We start from the raw sequence: 16053 nt of genomic DNA, 5'->3' as shown, positions 1-16053 counted from the left end.
TAGCCTACGTTTTAATCCAGAGTAAAAGTTATTTCCATTTTAAATTTTAGCCAGATCGGTTTAGTAGTAGTGGGTTAAAGAGTAACAAACTAACAACCAAACAAACATCCATACAAACTTCCGCGATTATAATATTAGTAGGATCCTAAGTACGTCTACAGTTGAAGTAGGTAATTATACTAAGTACAATATTAAACATTACTATTGTAAACATTTTCAAGGATGGAAATGCTTGGACAGCTACATAGACCTAAATATTAAGATATTCTGTTTATGTAGAATTGTGCACTAACATCTGTGTAATTGGCCGAGCTTTGGTAAGATTAGACGTTGCGGGTTATTTTCATAAGTATACCTAATATTTTAATGATTTTGGGGTTCATGAGAAGGCTCAGAATCAGTCATCCGGCGGTGGAGCAAGATATTCGAAGAAGCTCTACGTGATAGAATCAGAAATGAAGAAATCCAGAAATCTCTCAACGAGTCGCAAAGCTGTACTGACTAATAGCTATACGAGTATAGTCCCAAGATGATGGAATGACGACCCAAAAAGCGATGTGTTGGTCAACCCTTCACCAGGTGGACTGACGACATTAAACATGTCGCTGGATGCAGTCTCAGGAGAACAGTATAGAATATACCTACTGCCTCACTAGCCCAGTGGTTAGATTATGTTGCTTTGGATCACGAGATTCAGAGTTCTAGGTTAGGCTATAAAATATTTAGCATTTCTTTGTAAAAATTTCTCAGTTAAAATTCTGGAGTCTGTGGTGTTGCACCATTTTGGCGTAATTTATCATAAATATCTAATAGATAGTGATCGTTACAAAGTTTATCAAATATTCTTACTCAAAACTCGCCAATCTTCGTTGGAACAACGTGGTAGGTCAAAACTCTTCTCCTATAAAAACGAGGTGTGGCCCCTGTCGTGGGCTATTTAAATAGGCCGATAAAAATGAAACATTATACTGCGCAGTACACACACTATGATAAACTACACGTACGTACCAACGTGTTAACGTGTTAAGTTAAAATAATATGCTCCAGACAGAATAATTTTTTTTCGGCCAAGGCGGCCTATCTTATTTTTGAGATTTACCATGTACCTACGTAGGAGATGTTATAGTACACAAGTGTGTATGAAAGCACAGGTGCACTCCTTATTCCGTCACTCTGATAGTTCAAAACAAAAAACGCTAAAAGCTAACCCTCTTAGTCCGATGGGACGGCAGACAGATAAGAACTGTGAAAGATCAGGCGCAGGCCCGACGGCTTTACTTGCTCTCTGAGACACGGAGTTAACTTGAAGTAATCTAGATATTCATTAATACAAAGAATGTTTGAGCATTGCAGCCTGCTCAAGTTAGATGCAATATCTTCGTGGCTGTGGTTACGGATATGACGTCACGCTAACGCCACGCTAACGTGCTACAGCTGTTGCTAATTTTAAATTACAGTAGATTAGTTGTTGCTAAACTGAAATTTAAATATTTGATAATTATTATTAATTAGGCGTTAATCTGATGTAATTTATAATCGAACTAGATAATAAAAATCTTGATGAGGATAGAGATGGTACAGAGATGTAAAAGGAAAAATATGTATGTGTAGAGATGTAAAAGGAATTATGCTACGTCCGATAGTGGTCCATTCCAAAAGTAACTCAGGACTTTATTGTACGTAGGATATTTTCTGTGACGTAGGTGCGTACTTTCTCTAATTTTCTTATTTCTTGCACCGCCTGTGTGTACCTAAATAAATCAATAAAAAAATAAAATATTTTTTTATTGTTTTATTTAGCGTGACAGAAATATGTACCTATCTACCATATTATAACAATATACCATCTATTATAGCGATATAGATGTTATAATTTTCTTAAGTAGCGGACGCCCGCGACTTCGTCCGCGTCGAATTGAGTTTTCCACAATTCCCGCGGGAATCATGACTTTTTTCGGAATTAAAAGTAGCCTATGTGTTAATCCAGAGTAAAATCTATTTCCATTCCAAATTTCAGCCAAATCGCTTTAGTAGCCGCAGCGTAAAGGTAAAAACGTAGGTAGGTACTTACACATAAACTTTCGCCTCTATATTGTTAGTCTGATAAAAGTCAAAGCAAATTGGTTAACTTTATGGCATTTTTCTTAGATCAGCCGTGAAAAGGCTGAATTTATTTTCCTTTTTCATTTTTAAAGAATGCACTTGCCGTCGCCATCTTATCCACGATAAAAATTTACTGCGCCGAGCAAGACTTCAATATTTCTTAAGCACACACACGAGTAAAATAAAACATAGCTTAAAGCAGTATAAATGCACATAGGAGCCAATTGTTCTTTATCTCACCACTGGGAATTTAAACTGTGCCTTCAATTTTTGGACGACGAGAGTTATACGATTATTATTTAGTAGCTGACGCCGCGCGGTTTCATTCGCGTGGTTCCCGTTCCCGTAGGAATATGGAGTATAATATAGCCTTCCTCGATAAATGGGCTATCTAATACTGAAAGAATTTTTCAAATCGCACCACAATCAATCAAACATAAACAAACAAACTCTTCAGCTTTATGATATTAGTATAGAAGTATAGATTAATCTAAATCACACTAACATTTTAAAGGCCAAAGTTTGTGTCTAACGGCCAGTTTCTTCATCGCAAGTAACAGTCAAAGTAACGTCATAAATCAAAAGTGACGGTCTTATTCACTGAAAAATAAAGTCTTCTTTACTATTTACTACTGTTACTTTAGCTTTACATGAAGAAACTGGACGTAAGAGTGTATGTTCCTCCTTTGCGCTGCAGCTACTGAACCGATTTGGCTGAAATTTTAAATGGAGATAGATTTTACTCTGGATTAATACATAGGCTACTTTTAATTCTGAAAAAAGTCATGGTTCCCGCGGGATTTGTGAAAAACTCAATCAACGGACGAAATCGCGAGCGTCTGCTAGTTAAGAAAATTATAACATCTATATCGCTTTACATTTGGTAGATAGGTACACATTTCTGTCCCGCTAAAAGTATTTTTTTTTTAATTTTACTCTGGATTAATTCATACGCTACTCTTTATCCTCTTTTATCTTTTTTAGAAGATGGTAGTTTGAAGTTAAAATTTATTTGAAAAAAAAAATACTTCAAGCTGTGATTAGCAACAGTATCTCATAATGCCTGTCGTCTAGCTCACCCGGGACGGGAGTTGCGTCGTCGCCGCATAGTTCAAAACTTTTAATGATTCCACTTGCAACCCGATATCTGTTCCAAACTCGAGTCTTATGACTAGGGTTGCTATCTTTTCTTAATTGAAATAATGTAAAGGTTAGGTTGTGTGCATTTTAAGAAATTAAATATCACATGTCTCAAACGGTGAAGGAAAACATCGTGAGGAAACCTTTTTTCTTCTCTTTTTCTTTTCAGGAAGGAATTTTCTTAATTCTCTGCGTGTGTGAACGCTGCCAATCCGCATTGGGCCAGCATGATGATGATCTGACTATGACGGAATAACACACCAGCTCTTAAGCGCAAAAAGACTCTTACTTAAACGTAAGTAGCACTTAAATATTTCAATGTAGTTTCTCTCATTAGACGTCAGGTGTAGCGCATTAGCAATCTAGGGTTAACGTGATACACTCGTAACCTCACACCGCAAACGACGCAAGATGTAGCTAACATTCGTTTTAACTTGAATACATAGTTGCTTTATTTAATTTAATCTACACCTGAGTAATCTTTTTAGTGCTGTAAAGCAAACTATCGATTCTTTTAAGAGTTTCTTAGCTCAAAAGGAAAAAAATTAATCACTTGTTAATGTCTGTATTTCTGTCAAAAGCCTCTTTCTCAGCAACATGAGGAGTTATCAAGCTGAAATTAATATGAAATACTCCAGATCTTTTGGAGCTGTAAAAAGCTCAGACTTTTTAATAAATGCATACAATAGCATTTTTACAGATGACCGCAGAAGCGAGATTAAACAAACATATAGTCAGAAAACAGCACTTTTTGTTTATGTAACTGAAAAATATAAAAAAAACAATAATAAGAACAAAAATATCTTACTTAAAAGTAAGTAAGAAGCACTTAAATATTTCAGTGTAGTTTCTCGTATTACGGTCTCTATTAGACGTCAGGTGCAACGCATTAGCAATCTAGGGTTAACGTGATACGCTCGTAACCTCACACCGCAAACGACGCAAGATATAGCTAACGTTCGCTTTATCGTGGGTAACGACTAATTGTTGAATTTAATGTAACGCTTACTTGTGTAAACTATAAAATGCTGTAAATAAAAAAATATGATCATTTTTAAGATATCTTATATATTTAAAACTGTACAGTTAAAACTGAAGGTCATAATATGTACGGATGTGGATTGTAACTCAATCACTGCTGAAGGGATAGAATTTAGCTCAAATATAGATTAAAGTCTGAAATAACATATATAAGCTATTTTTTTGTTTTTTTTTTTTTTTTTAAAAACATATAGGGAAAATATAAATCACTTCTTTCTGTCTAACTTTCAGTTAAAAACCTTTATCTCAGTAACACAAGGGCGAGGACGAAAGATCAAGTTGAAATTAATATCCAACGATCTGTCATTTCTTGCAGCTGGAAAAAGCTGAGGCCTTTTAGCATACTATAGTATTTTTACTCAAGACCACAGATTAACGCGAATAAACATACGTACATTATAGACAGAAAACAGCACTTTTTGGATCCTTGAGTCGTATTCCTCATTCCTGAGGACGTGACCCCTTACACAAGATTGCTATTTGACGATGTCGTACCATGTGGCTCGGCTTTTCATGATTTGCAGATCCTCGTGTACTTTGGTGTCGAGAGTGGCGCGGGTTTGGTCTGACCAACGTATTGGGCTACGTTCTTGAAGTCTCTTTCACATTGCCAGTGATCACTAGTTTCTCTAAGTTATGTCCTCTCCTGGCAATGTGGCCGAAGTATTCGAGGAGGAGGAAGAAGACAGGTGGTGGACAGTCTCTTCGAGATGTTAAGTTGTTTCAGCACCGATACATTGGTTCTATGTGTTGTACACGGAAAACGGAGCATTCTTCTCCAGCACCACATCTCGCCAGCGTCTATGCGTCTCCAATCTTTTTGGGTATAGAATTGTAAAATACTGTAAAACGGAAACACAATAAGAGCAAAAGACTCGCAATAAAAACAAAAAGACGTGTACTTAAAAGTAAGTACTACTTAAATATTTCAATACCTATAGTTTCTCTTATTACGGTCTTTATTTTAGACGTCAGGTGTAGCGCATTAGCAATCTAGGGTTAACGTGATACGCTCGTAACCTCACACCGCAAACGACGCAAGATGTAGCCAACGTTCGCTTTAACGTGAGTACCGACTAATCGTTGAATTTAATTTAACCCTTACCTACATAATCCTTTCTAATCTAATAAAGACCTGCAGTTATAACTGTGCAGTTTTACCTGTACTGCACAGTAGAAATGTTTAGTTTAAACGCAAACGTAGAACTTTTTTTTTTATGTTACGTTTTTTTATAATGAAATTTCGGTTATATATTTAAAACTGTACAATTAAAACTGTACAGTAAAAACTGAAGGTATATGGATTGTAACTCAATAAAGCGAAAAAACGGCTGAAGGGATAAAATTTAGCTCAAAGATAGATTAAAGTCTGAACATATATAAGCTATTTTTTATTCCAATTCCACACCAACTAAAACCGTTTAAACAGACTAACAAACAAAGCACTAAGCACCTTTATCATAATATTAATATGTGTATTAAAAATAATCTATTGACCTTGTTTGACCACAAGCGCCTGCAAAATATTTTACCGCAATTTTTCTTACGGTGAAATTATGACTACTTTATGGACAACTAATATTGATCAGGGAAAAGAAAAATAGAGTCAAGGTTACGAAACCAAAATTCTATATTTTGTCAAAGAACTTGGTGAAATACTGTCTCTTGGGACCGCTATGTCATTCATGACTTAATGTGTCTCGGGGACTTGCTTTGATAAAATTTTGTGTATACTGGAATATAAACGTGAAACGTGTTATTATGAAAATAATACTGATAAGTCGTTTTGTGTTGTTTCTCAACAAAATTAATCTTTAAACTTTTAGTTATAAATCAATGTAAATATACATAAAAAATAAAAAAAGTTATGTTTCCGCCCGGGATCGAACCGGGGGCCTTCTGCGTGTTAGGCAGATGTGATAACCGCTACACCACGGAAACGATATCGATATGTTTGAAAATATTATTCACTTGATTTAATAACATATAAATTGAAACTAAGTGTCGCCGCACACGTGCACACGTGACAGCCACAAACTCCGCTACAAGAAGCAAGAAGGGGCCACAAAAGTAGCTGATGCGCGCGACAGACATCTGTGGCCGGTGGTCGACACTTGTGGTCGGTGGCTGCTACTTTTTTAACCCGTACATGCAGTATCATAATCGCGCGAGTAGCGTGTGGCGGCGTTGTGTCGGCGTGTGTCTTAGTGGCCGGTGCGGGCTACAAGAAGCGAGCAGTGACGATGTGGCCCGTGTGCGGGAGCCCTAAGAGGTTTAAATGTTTACGAAGTAGTTTTATTGGCAAGACTAATTTTTATAGACTCATTCATGCAGACATACATAAAAAAGACTAACATTCCCGATCTCCTCAAATTTCGACGACCTCCGTGGCGCAGTTGTATACGCGGTGGATTTACAAAACGGGGGTCCTGGGTTCGATCCCCGGCTGGGCAGATTTAGATTTTCTTAATTGGTCCAGGTCTGGCTGGTGGGAGGCTTCGGCCGTGGGTAATTACCACCCGTCCGACAAAGACGTACCGCCAAGCGATTTAGCGTTCCGGTACGATGTCGTGTAGAAACCGAAAAGGGGTGTGGATTTTCATCCTTCTCATATCAAGTTAGCCCGCTTCCATCTTAGACTGCATCATTACTTACCATCACCATAGGTGAGATTGTAGTCAAGGGCTAACTTGTAAAGAATAAAAAAAAAAAATGTCGGAAATACCGAAATTAGTCGGATAGACCGTATACAATAACCCAACGGGCGATTACCTCTTGGAACCATTAAATCTTTCCATTAATCGAACTTCAATTCAAAATGTAAGCACTACTGATCCAAAAACCTAGATAGTAGGTAACCTGAATGCCCCATTGTCGACAGCGTACCGTTAATCTAACCTACCAGGAAAACATACCGAGACAAATGGTTGTGTCAGAAATGGTCACAGAAAGCGTCGCACTGCAAACATTTTCGCCTTAACATAAAAGGAATAGGAAACTAGATTGCTTCTATGTTCCCAATTGCTTCAGCTTTGAGTTTACAGAACTGTTGTAAACTGTAAAACCTTTATGCTAGGTCCCTGCCTAAACGGTTTCGGTAAACGGTTCTATCGGGTAATATATTACTTATTTTGACTACCAAGAACTGACTACCAGTGGCGAAGGATGGAATTCAGATGAAGGAAGCAGTCCCAAATAAAAGGAAATTCATACAGCGTGATACAAACGATATTACGATCAAAGGGAGCCATCAATAAATTTAACTTTACTTGGTCATTTGCTAGTAAAAATATTTACTGTCATGACATGGATACATAAAAAAATTTAAATGGCGTTCTTCCGTAACGTGATTCAAGTGATTATTTCAAGTGCACTTCGCTTTCTTGAGTGAAGCACACTTGAGAAAGTGAGGCGCACTTCATGAATTATTAAAATGTTAAGCATGAACGGACGCTGTTACGTCATCGTAAGTGTCTTAAAAATCGGGAGGCACGGCAGTGCCTCTCGCCAAGTCGAGGAACAAGGGTATGTTTTATGCAACCAATAACTTAGCTACTATTTTGACATTGAAAAGATTACGATTGATTGTGAAAAGGAGGAGAGGAAAACTTTGGCCTATAACCAGAGTGGTTAATGTCAAAAATAAAATTGTTGCACACCACACTAGGTTACAAAAAATTAGTAATTCTTTTGAGGATAGTTGCATACGTTTATATGTATAATAAATTGCCACATGAAGCCACTGGCATGTCTCTCAAAAAGTTCAAAGTGTTTAATAAAAGCAGGATTATAGGAAAGTCTTATTATAGTGTTAATGATTATATAAATGATAAAAAAACCTGGTATTGAAATGGACTATACGAGTGTGTACTTAGTTCTAGATAAGTTTGTAAAATGGTGGTAAATAAAAAAAATAAAGCTTGGCTGATTTTGTTGTGGGCTCTTCTCGCCTTTGGACCCTCTTAACATTAATTTTAAGTTTTCGACTTTGCCTATAATAAATAAAATGAACTTTTTTACGACTTTACGACTTTACTTACCATGACATAACCAATACTAAATCATGACATAAATTGACGTTTCAAAAGTATTTGTAAACTAAGCCTTATTGAAATAAATGAATTTTGAATTAAAAAATTAGTTAGAATATGACCCAAATTCAAATTTTTGTTCGAAGGACATGCAAGAACAAAGTGCCGTCCTGTCACCTTCAACTTGAGGTCTTGTAAATACACCATAATTTATGCATTAAATAGAAACACCGCCATTTTTTTTGGTGATAAAAGTAGGCGTGGTGGTAGTTCTTTCCTGGACGAGCTCTATATCGAATTACTCTGGTACTACATAAAGTAATCAACTGACGTTCTAAAAAACAAAGAATCTCAAACTTTCCCAATGCAGATTTGAATACAAATTTCATTTCAGCTACCTAACTCTTGTTTCGTATCAACAATACACTGTAATCTTTGGTATCAACCCATAATCGGCTCACTGCTGAGCTCGAGTCTCTTCTCAGAGTTAGAGGGGTAAGGCCAATAGTCCACCACGCGGGCCTAATGTGAATTGGCAGACTACACACACGCAGATAATTAAGAAAATTCTCTGGAATGCAGGTTTCCTCATGATGTTTTCTTTCACCGTTTGAGACACGTGATATTTAATTTCTTAAAATGCACACAAACGAAAAGTTGGAGGTGCATGCCCCGGACCGGATTCGAACCCACACCCTCCGAAATTGGAGGCAGAGGTCATATCCACTGTTCTATCACGGTATCTCTATAACTATATAATTCTTGTTTACTTTAATAAATGTTTGTAATATATTAATTAATTCAAACAATACGAAAGGTCAACGATATCGTCCTACGCTAAGTCGAGAAAGTGCTACCTACGTTTTGAAATGTCTGATACTCCCACAGTCTCCCTCCACATTTACCTAAAATAATCCTTGTAAAGCATCTTCAAATTTTCATATTTTAAGTAAAATATTTAGTTAAAGTAGAATAGAATGTATTTACATACCAAAATTGTTAGGAAATTTATTATGCCCTGGTGATATTTATTCTAGTGATAATTTTGATATTAAAAGAATTGGGCTATTATTATTTACTAACCAATTAAAATGATTATTAAATGAATAATTAAAGTTATTTAACTTATTAATAAATATTATTAAGCATAGGAAAAAAATATTATCGTAAGAATTTTTTGTGATTATTTTGATTATAAACATATTATTCTGCTGTTTGAGGCAAAACTGTTAATTTAATTTTAACTAATGAAAGGTTTTTAGTTAATTCCTTTAATAATGGTTAAAATAATATGAAAATCGGCCCAGACATTTTTGAGAATAACCCGAACACATACAAAATCAGCGCTACGGGAGATTTATACTCGTAATACTAATTTGTAGTGAAATGGTAAAAGCCACTATGCGGAGCCAATGCGGATTTAATTAATGTAATGACTTCAGACTCTTGTGTAACCATTAAAGTAAGAGCTAGTAAAAATGAACAGATCGGATACGTGCTCTTCGAATCACGAAGCTAATAAACCTGTGTCTTAGTTACCCATCCAGTTTCTATAAGCCCCACGACTTTAGTATCCCAATGTGTTGGAATAGCGAGCACTCACCGGATTAGCGCAGTGTTGGTCAACCCCCCACTAGGTGGACCGATGGAATCACAGGTTACTGGAGCTGCTGGATATAAATATCCAATCTTTACTATACTATTATAAAGATAGAAAGTTTGTTAGGTTGTAGGGGTAATCTCTAAATGTACTGAATCGATATTAAAAGTTCTTTTACCAATTTTTATTTTTCATTTATCAGTATGAAAATATTTATACATTATACATCCCCTGGCCTCTACAACGTCTATGAATACCACTGTTAGATTCACATTTCAGCGAAAACGTGAAATCTAATATATCCCACACAAAGTCCTAGGCATAAGCTAGCTAAAGACATAAAATGTTACATATGTTAGAAACTTGTATGGAATTCAATTCTCCTAATTGGCTTCTGGTAGCGTATCAAGCACTAAGTCGCTTTGCGGTAAAGCTACGCTCTGCATAAAAGCCAGATTATGTGCTGCAGATTGACTTTCCATGCTTATCTATACTACTTTATCTTTTCTCTTTAATTATCTATCTTTTAATTATATTTTACTTCTTGCTAGTAGCAATGTGTTTCATTAAAGTAATAGATGACGAGACAAACCTACTAAACAAAACCAACTAATCTATAAAAGAGAAATACATCGCAGGACCTTAATTTGCATGGAATACATTCTGCAAGGCAATCGCCTTGGGTGTGTCAACTTTAAGCATAAGTTCTAAGTCCCAAGTACTTGTAATTATATCGGTAATAACTGTCAAATCCCTATGTGGTTGACATCGAAGCGATCCGCATCATACATTTCGGTTTAAAGTTCCATATAAACAACTGACTTGTGGATTGCCCTTCTGACATTTATACTTCGTACCTAAAATGTAAATATCTTCAAAGCAAGGGTACATTGGCATTTAGGTAAGTGCGTTCCATATTCATCATCAGACCTATGGCTGATAACCTTTACATTGGCCATTGTCGTCGTCATCAACCCATATTCGGGTTGATGACGACTGCTGAGCTCGAGTCTCCTCTCAGAATGAGAGGGGTTAGGCCAATAGTCCACCACGCTGGCCCAATGCGGATTGGCAGACTTCACACACGCAGAGAATTAAGATGATTCTCTGGTATGCAGGTTTCCTCTCGATGTTTTCCTTCACCGATTGAGACACGTGATATTTAATTTCTTAAAATGCACACAACTGAAAAGTTAGAGGTGCATGCCTCGGACCGGATTCGAACCTACACCCTCCGGAATCGGAGGCAGAGGTCATATCCACTGGGCTATCACGGCTCTATTGGCCATTGTAGTCAAGCGTAAACCAATATTATAAAGCTGTATACTATACTAATATTATAAAGCTGAAGAGTTTGTTTGTTTGTTTGCTGGAACGCGTTAATCTCAGGAACTACTGGTCCCATTTAAAAAATCTTTCAGTATTAGTTAGCCTATTTATCGAGGTAGGCTATAGGTATAGCCTATAGCCTATCTTTTCATACCCTTTCATCCCTGTATTCCTACGGGAACGGGAACGGGAACCACGCGGGTGAAACCACATGGCGTCAGCTAGTCAACCATAAAAAGATTGAGATAAGTATTGCTGCTTCAAGGCAAAATAAAGATTGTGGTAGTTCATCTGGGGTGGATGAACTGTGTCACAAATATATAAGTATAGAATAGAATATATTAGAAAAGTAAATCGCAAATACCTTCCTCGCAAAGTCGTAACATAAGTTTAACACAAACGCCGTTAATTAAGACAATAGCTGTTTAAACTGTATGTCTCTGGAAACTTCAGACCCTAGAGCTTTAGTCTGAGATTCAGTGGAACGTACAATTACATTAGAAAGGAAAGAACTCCTTTGTGTAGATACGGCTGGCCTTAGTGGTATCTACGCTATTAAACGGCAGAGATAGAAAAAGACACAAGTGACAAGCGATTAACGGACTTTTTTTAAACGTTTCTATTTCCAAATAAGCCGAGTTTTTTGTAAGCTCTTCTAGAAACAAGGTATCTTCAAATGTTCGACTTTGCTTATCCATAGTAACATAACCTGAAGTTTTAAAAGGGTATGTAAACTAAGCCTACTTATAATAAACTAGCTGACGCCGCGTGGTTTCACCCGCCTGGTTTCTGTTAACGTTGGAATACGTGGATAATATATAACTTATAGCCTTCCCCGATAAATGGGCTATCTAACTCTGAAAGAATTTTTCAAATCGAACCAGCAGTTCGTGAGATTAAACAAACATACTCTTCAGCTTTATAATATTAGTATTAATGAATTTTGTACTTTGTCTAAAAATATAAACATTAACAACTAAATAAAGAAACAAAATCATTCAATCGAACGAGTAGTTGACTAAAATTCGTAATGAAATCCTAGTAATATTATAAACGCGGAAATTTGGGATGTCTGTTGCTCTTTCACGAGACTATTGAAGCGATTTGGCTGAAATTTGAAATGGAAATAGATTTTACTCTGTATTAACACATCCCGGAAAAATCGATGATTCCCGCGGGATTTGTGAAAATCTGAATTACAGGCGGCCGCTAGTAAATAATAAATCAGTAAAATATGTACGTAATAAAAAGACTACACGCAGTGACAATGAGCTGTGTAGAAAAAATTTATAACAACTCGCTTTCTCTTACAGTTTGCGTGTAATTTTCGCTCTTTCTAAAGCAATATTCACCCATATTGTGTACAAGGCTCTTTCAACGTGACTTGTTTGCTTTAATTAAACTCTATTATATATAAGAAAGATGTTATATCTACGGTTATCAAGTTGATGATGTGAATTCTAATTACGTGTAATCCTGGAATATCGATGTATTCGATTATAAACAGCTTTGATTGTGCTGATTAAATTATCATAGATAGAGATAATTATCGTTGTTATTGCAATTAAGGAATTATCTCATTAGTACAATAGCTTAAATTCAAATTAAGGATCGTTCAGAATTTTGAATAGGTTTAGCTTAGCAATTTATAATTCCTACTCTCTTTAATTAGATCATCTGTCACAAGCTGTTTTTGACGTGACAATGTCTTATAATTCGATGGAGCCGGCTGCACACTCGAAAAAAAGATGACATCATGCGTCGTTCCCTCGCTCTAGGGTTGCAAAACTTTTTTTACAAGAAATAAAGTTAATTCTGGTCTATGAATATTGTCAAGCAGTATTTTAGAAAAACGAACATTTTCTTTTGAAAAATGCAACTATTCCATCGGTATTTTCTTATGACGTTGTCACGTTCAACTATCGTCTGCAAACCGACTTTACAGACAACCGATTTTTTTACAAATAATAGTTATTAACAATAGGTAACCCTATTTACGAATATATTTTTTTAGGTTAGCTTGACTGCAAACACGCGTTTTAGGCGAAGATGCAGTTGCAGCATACGGTGTTATAGCTAGCATTTAAACGCTTGCTAAATAATTGCTAATTGCTAATTTAGGTACTCATGATTCGAAGACACCCACGTTGTAAGTGATTCCATAACTGCGAATCAGGAACGAAGAACTAAAACATTTTTCACATGTCCAAAAGATATCAAGTCCAAAATCAAAATCAAAAATCAATCAATTTATTTCAAGTAGGCTCAGTTTACAAGCACGTTAGACACGTTAATTGACTATTTGTAAAGATTCTACCACCGGTTCGGAAAGCAGGTTCTGCTGAGAAGATACCGGCAAGAAACTCAACAGTTGCTCTTTTGTTGTCGACTTCGTCGAGTTGTCCAGACTGCATATAATAACTACTAAGAGTGCTAATTAGTGCCATAGTAAAAAAAGAAGAAATTAGAATGACTGTCAATAGAGGTATCTCTTTCTGTTATTTCACCTTACTGTAGAAAGTAAGATGAAAGAACTTAAAAGTGCCAGAGTTTTCAAACTTTATCCGGTAGATAGATAGATAGATATTCTTTATTTGCACACCACAAAGATAAATACAAGTAAAATAAAAACATATTAAGAAGAGATCAGCTTACAAAAGGCAGCCTTATCGCTAAGTAGCGATTTCCAGTAAAACATTGAAGAGTGTTTTACAAAGCAACTTTTTAACCGACTTCCAAAAAGGAGGAGGTTCTACGTTCGGCTGTATGTATGTTTTTTTTTTTTTTTTTTTTTTTTTTTTTTTTTTTTTTTTTTTTTTTTTTTTTTTTTTATGTATGTCCAGCGATAATTCCGTCATTTGTGGACCGATTTTAAAAATTCTTTTTGTGTTTTGAAGGGTTTGATTCCAGGGTGGTCCCATTTTTTTCATGTCAGGATCTGATGGTGGCATCCTGGAGAAATCGAGGGGAACTTTCGAAAATCGTAGAGACGGCTAGTGCGTTTGTTAGTGTTTCCATAAGGTATTTTAAACCACTACAATTTTATGAAGGTCTGGAGTTGGTCTGATGATGGAGCCGATACACAGACGATGGAACTCGTCAACGATTTACAGCAGGTACCTTTTGTTTGGGCTTAATTTATTTGTATTGATGAGAACTTTCCACCTAGATGGGTTGTGACTGTATTAAGGGTCTGATGATGAAGACGAAGGACAGTGAAGAGAACTCCTCGACGGTTCACAGTAGCTACCTTGTGTTTGGACTTGATAAATTTGTATTGATGAGAACTTTCCACCTAGATGGGTTGTGACTGTATTAGGTGTCTGGTGATGAAGACGAAGGATAGTTAAGGGAACTCCTCGACGGTTCATAGTAGCTACCTTGTGTTTTGACTTGATAATTTTGTATTGATGAGAACTTTCCACCAGGATAGGTTGTGACTGTATTAGAGATCTGGTGATGAAGATGAAGGAGAGTTAAGGGAACTCTTCGATGGTTCACAGTAGCTACCTTGTGTTTGGACTTAATAAATTTTATATTGATGAGAACTTTCCACCCATATGGATTGTGACTGCATATGGGGTCTAGTGATAAAGACGGAGGACAGTCAGTTCACACTCAGTAGGTGTGCTAACACTAAAAATTAAAAAATAAAAATTTTAATAAAAAAAATTCAACCGACTTCCAACTCAAAAATTAACCTAAACTAAAAAGCAAAAAATAACATCTTACCTATGTGCTACCTTCTGATCAGTTTGAAGGCGGTGCCAATCCAGTGTCATGTTTTAATTAAAGCCGTTTCTGAAAGAACCACAGAAATTGTGTAATTTAAACGGCTTGAATTAAAACATCACTGGCTTGGCACCGCCTTTAAACTGATCAGAAGGTAGCACATAGGTAAGATGTTATAATATAATAATGATAATATTTATAAATCACAGAAATGTATGAGATTTAACTCACAGTCCTCTAAAAAATTCATGGGAGTTAATTTCGGATCCTCTAAAAGTGGTTTATATAATATAGTAAAGTGCACTGGACTGTAAGCTGCTTTCACGTGTGACGAAAATATGGACATACGCATGAACAATTTTCGTTATGAATATTTTAGGTGACTAAGTAATTATTTTATGCTTGTTTATTTGTGTACATATAACTCCATTAAAACAGGATGTGTGGCGCCAAGAATTGTTTTGCTATTTTTATTTAAAACTTTTATTAATCTAAATCTCATTATTAATTAATGTATAGTTTATTTATTTATATAGGTAATACTAGTCGACGCCCGCGACTTCGAAAAATGAAGGAGTTTCCATACAAACTTTTAACCCATATTTCACTCCCTTCTGATTTTATTTTTATCATGCTAAGTTTCATTTAAATTTACCCAGTAGTGCGTGATGCCTAGTTAACAAAATCACAGACATACAAACAGACCAAAAATTAAAAATAAATGTTTTTAGCTTCAGCATCGAATAAACAATCCAACTAAACTTTTTAAAATATCTCCAATATCCAGAATTTTACCTGTTTCAGTTTTATCATAGTATAGTACACTAATATTATAAAGCTGAAGAGTGTGTTTGCTTGACTGTTTGTTCGTTTGGTTGAACGAGCTAATCTCAGTAACTACTGGTCCGATTTGAAAAAGCCTTGTATTATCCTCACGGGAACGAGAGAGGTGAAAAGGCGCCGCGTCAGCTAGTAAGATAATAATAATATTAAATTCCTAGGTCTAATTTATATCTACACCAAAATTCAGCACAATGCTCAGGTCAGCTAATCGGATGGTAACACATGCTTTTTTAC

The 16053-nt window shown here is 35.9% G+C and overlaps 1 protein-coding gene and 1 non-coding gene across 2 annotated transcripts in view; both read right to left on the bottom strand.

Moving 5' to 3' along the window:
- The window catches only part of LOC112048104 (Kv channel-interacting protein 1), a 294729-nt gene that overhangs the window by 247712 nt on the left and 30964 nt on the right, over positions 1–16053 (bottom strand). The gene's annotated exons all lie outside the window — the stretch shown is intronic.
- Trnav-aac (transfer RNA valine (anticodon AAC)) lies at positions 6153–6225 on the bottom strand. The gene has a single exon. It is a non-coding gene; the product is annotated as a tRNA-Val (tRNA).

The sequence above is a fragment of the Bicyclus anynana genome, chromosome 13 (assembly GCF_947172395.1).
Source record: "Bicyclus anynana chromosome 13, ilBicAnyn1.1, whole genome shotgun sequence".
Lineage (NCBI taxonomy): Eukaryota > Metazoa > Arthropoda > Insecta > Lepidoptera > Nymphalidae > Bicyclus > Bicyclus anynana.
The sequence above is the reverse complement of the archived record's forward strand: the minus strand, read 5'-3'. Positions and strand labels throughout refer to the sequence as shown.